Here is a 5000-nt window from a genome sequence, read left to right as displayed (position 1 = left end):
TAGTAAACACCGATAGAAAATAATTGCTATACTCCTTACTCACTTTTTCCTCCGATTCTCTCATGACATTTTCATCGTTTTTAATTGGTCCTATTCTCTTTATTTTTTGTTCTATAGAGGTGAAAGAAATCCTTTGGGTTGGATTTTGCTTGACTGGCAACCTTGATTTCATAATTACGTTTCGCTGTACGTGCATTCCTTTTAACCAGTTTTGCCATTTCGTTATATCTTGATCTAAGGTGTGATTCCCCGTTTTTTATTTTTACGTAAGGTCCTCTTTTCATTCCGATCTCATGTTTCAATCTCTCCGTCATCCATTTGGGAGTATTACTATTTTTTCGTATTGACTTTAGGGGGATAAATGTGTCTTGTGCATGAATAGTTAGATCAGTTAAATTGTTATACATTTCTTTCAAGTCGCTGACCTGACTGTTTAGCCCTCACCCCCAAATGACCTGACCCAAGGTATGCATATTACCCTCCGTGACCTGACCCCTAGTCTTGACCTGACCCCCAGTCACGCACCGAGACCCGACAATGTTCAAAATGTCCGCATGACATTTCGTATTCAATTTCAAATAGGTTTTTGTATTGTCAAAGTTTGCTTTCCTGAAGTCTGGTACTTGAACGCTATTCGTACTTTTTAATTTTTCCCAAATAACATTAAATCTTATTTCTTGATGATCGCTAGAGCCTAGACTATCTCCCACTATTACGCTGCTAATTTTGTGCTCATTATTAGTTAAAATTAAGTCTAGGGTATTTTATCCCCTCGTAAGATCAGTAATTACTTGTTTTAGGAAATTATCCTGCATCACATCTAAGAATTTCTTCGCTTCATGATCTCCTATCAAAGTTTCCCAGTCAATGTTTCTATAATTAAAATCTCCCATGATCACAACGTTTTTGTACTGGGACGCTCTGTGAGTTTCATGCATCAGGGGATCAGTCTACTCAATGCTGAGGTTAGGACGTCTATACAAGACGCCAATAATAACTTTCTTATTCTTGCCTATAATCTCTACCCAAATAGATTCCGTACAGTCCTCTTCCTTAATGGAATTGTTGATTATACAGTTCAATGTATTTTTAACGAAAAATGCTACACCTCTCCCATTCCTGCCAACCCTATCCTTGTGAAAAAAAATTATATCCTTCTATTTCGATTTCCGGAAGGAAATGTTTATCAGCCATGTTGATCCAGGATTCAGTAATAGTTATAATATCGAAATTCTCTACGCACGCTTTAACTCGCAGCAAATCTTGTCATTCATGCTCCTGCTATTTGTATGGTAAACTTTAATTTTATCTTCCCTCCACCTGCTTTGGTGATTCTTTTCACAGTCCCTAAGTTGCTTCTATTGCCTAAACTATATTCCGAAACTTCCCCTCCTACTCCCACGTAATCTACCCCCAAAAAAACCCTGTAGGATGCCTGCTTCTCGCTCAAGGGATTCAGCAAGGAGCCAAAATCCTCTGGGCGACAAGTGCACCCAGCCCCTTGTGTATAGGTGATTCTTACCATAAAAGCTGTCCCAGTTGTCGACAAATGCCCATTCATTGGCCTTACAATGTTTTGCCAGCCTGCAATTCATTGTAATAGCTCTGGAATGCCACATGCCTCCAACTCTACGCCTCGGAAGGATTCCACATACAACAGGAAATGTTGTCTAGCGCATCCCGGAACCGCGCAAACAATTCCTCACTCCCTAACTTACCTATATCATTTCCCCCGGTACTTAAGCAAACTACTGGATCCTCACCTTCCCCTACTAAACACTCTTCAATCCTATCTCTAACATCTCCTATGCCCACGCTGGGGAAACACACCTGCGTCCTATGTTTCCTATCTTTATCGCAGAAAGCCCTGTCTAAGTACCTTACTTGACTGTCTCCTACAACCAAAATCTTACCTGTGGGCAGGGATCCAGCGTCTGCCCTTCCCTTCTCTTGAATTTCATTAGTTTCTTCTTCCTGCAGCTTCGCTAGTATTTGAAACGAGTTCTTGCAATTCAGCGGGGCTGGTGAGGACTTTTTTCCACTATTCCGCATCTTATTTTTCACCGTTTCCCATCCATGCTCATCGCTAATTTTGTCTTCCGTATTTTGGGCCTTCGAGTGGACACCTCGATTCTCCTCTTTAAGGCTCTTAACAGCATCCTCCAAGGCTTCAATTCTACTAAGTAGAGATTGTACCTCATCGGCGCTGAACACGGTAACACAATCACTCGACATATCACTAATTGAAGCACCTACCCGGTTGACCTGACCTGAGTGACGACTGTTGCTAAGCTGAAGGAACGTCCCCGTATTGAAAGTCTGTTGAATTTTGAGCAACCTTCTTCACCCGATTTTATTCACCCGCAAGAACGTCTCTTCACCGAAAAGTGTCAGTATCTTTATACCTATTTATCTATTCATTTTTTTTTTTTTTTTTTTTTTTTTTTTTTCAATATTAATCGATTTTGTCCAGATGAACAAAAAGCACTCGACCTCATCGGGGTAGCTGATTTACAGAGATGTCAGTTTGTTTCAGCACCAGAAGATTTCACTTAGCTGACGATCGAAACCTCGGACAAAGAGGGAAAGGGAGAACACGGGGAGGAGGAAGGGGAGGTGGTGGAGGAGGAGGAGGAGGGGGAGAAGGAAGGGGAGGGGGTGGAGGAGGAGAAGGAGGAGGAAGAGGAGGAGGAAGGGGAGATGGTGGAGGAAGAGGGGAGGAGGTGGCTTGGAGGAGGAGGAAGAGGAGGAAAATGAGATGGAGAAGTAGGATATGGAGACGCAGGAAAAGGAGAAGCAGGAGAAGGAAAAGAAGTAGGAAGAGAAGAAAAAGAAGAAAAAGCAGGGGAAGGAGAAGAAGAAAGAGAAGAAGTAGGATAAGAAAAAGGAGAAGAAAAAGGAAGAAAAAGAAGAAGAGAAGAAAAAGGAGAAGAAAGAGAAGGAGAAGAAAGAGAAGGAGAAGAAAGAGAAGAAGGAAAAGAAAGTTATGTATCAATACAGAGAGATTTAAAAAAGACAATAAGAAAAAGAAAACGACAATACGAAATGAACATCGCTGATAAATCCAAAGAGAATCCCAAAGAATTCTATAGTTACATTAGAGATAAAAAGGTTGTTAGGAATCACATTGGTCCACTATTATCTGCTGACGGTCAACTTGAATATTCAAATGAAGGAATGTGTAATATCTTAAACAATTATTTTAGCTCGGTATTCGTAAACGAAACACCTCAAAGTGAATTTTCAAACTGAAACCTGTGAAAAGTCTAGGGTAAACTTACTCACTACGGTAAATATAACAAAAGAAACAATTAAAAGGTGTATAGATAAACTCAAAGTTAATAAAACACCAGGGCCTGACGGTTGGCATCCAAGAATCTTAAAGGAAATGAAAAACGAGCTTATTGTTCCATTAGAAATTATTTTCAAGAAATCCATCATATCCGGAGATGTCCCAAGAGAATGGAAGCTAGCTAACTTACTTCCATATTCAAAAAAGGTGACAAAAAGAAACCAAATAACTATAGCCCTATAAGTTTGACTTCAATCGTAGGAAAAATAATGGAAACTATCATCAGAGATGCTATTGAACATCACTTAGAAAGTAATTGTTTGATAAATGATAGCCAGCATGGTTTCAGACGGAAACGTTCTTGCGTGACTAACTTACTCGAATTCTACAACACAATTCTCTCCAATTATGACAAAAGAAACAATATAGATTTAATATATCTAGACTTTGAAAAAGCTTTTGATACCGTCTCACACGAAAGACTACTTACTAAATTAGCTTTACACGGAATAAGTGGTAGCCTATTAGGTTGGACTAGTAATTGGTTGAATGGTCGAAAACAGATGTTGTTTTAAATGGAAAAACTTCTAGATGGAAAAATGTTACAAGTGGAGTTCCTCAGGGTTCTGTTCTTGGACCACTTACATTCATAGTATATATAAATGATATAGACCATGGACTAAAATCTACTGTTTCCAAATTTGCTGATGATACAAAACTGTGCGGAGTGGCAAATGATCACTCAAACCAATTAGATATTCAAGAAGATTTAGATCAATTACAGCAATGGTGTGAAAAGTGGTTAATGAAATTTAACACAAGTAAATGCAAGGTAATGCACATAGGTAAAAACAACAGTAAGTACGATTACAAGTTATTTGGAAATTCGTTAAAAAAAGTGGATAGTGAAAAAGATCTCGGCGTAATTATCAGTAACGACCTCAAATCATCCAAGCAGTGTATTTCAGCCTCTGAGAAAACAAATAAGATTCTAGGACTGATTGCGCGATCTTTTGATTTCAAAAGTCCATAACTCATTAACAAGCTATATAAATCGTTAGTTCGTCCACATTTGGAATATGCTATTTCCGTATGGTCACCGAATCTCATTAAAGACATTGACAGACTGGAAAAAATACATCGGCGAACCACAAAACTGATTCCAAATATCAAAAATAAATCATACGAAAATCGACTAAAACATATGAATCTGTTTTCCCTAAAAAAGCGTAGACTCAGAGGTGACTTGATACAGGTCTTTAAGATTTTAAAGGGAATTGACAACATCAAAAGTGACAAAATTTTCACATTGAATGAAAATCAGACAAGAAACAATGGTCTCAAACTGTCCGGAAATAGATTCAATTTGGAAGTAGGTAGAAACAACTTTGCCAACCATGTAGTTAATGAATGGAATAAACTTCCTGCACAGGTAGTGCAATGTAGTTCAGTTCGAAGCTTTAAGAATCATTTAGATAAACACCTAAGCAAGATGCTGTAATGATTATAATTTATTTTATATTATTTGTTTTTGTTTTGTTATCATTTGTCTGTCTGATTTTCATTTATTATTAGTTATATGTCAATCTATTATTATTTACTATTTACCTGTTTGTTTATTATTTAACTATATCTATGCATTTATTTGTGCATTTTATTTGTTATTTACATTATTATAATTTTCATTTATTATTCTATAATTAATATG

The sequence above is a fragment of the Oratosquilla oratoria genome, chromosome 23, assembly GCF_046742065.1.
Source record: "Oratosquilla oratoria isolate Oo_2021 chromosome 23, ASM4674206v1, whole genome shotgun sequence".
NCBI classification, from domain to species: domain Eukaryota; kingdom Metazoa; phylum Arthropoda; class Malacostraca; order Stomatopoda; family Squillidae; genus Oratosquilla; species Oratosquilla oratoria.
This window is presented reverse-complemented; position numbering follows the sequence as displayed.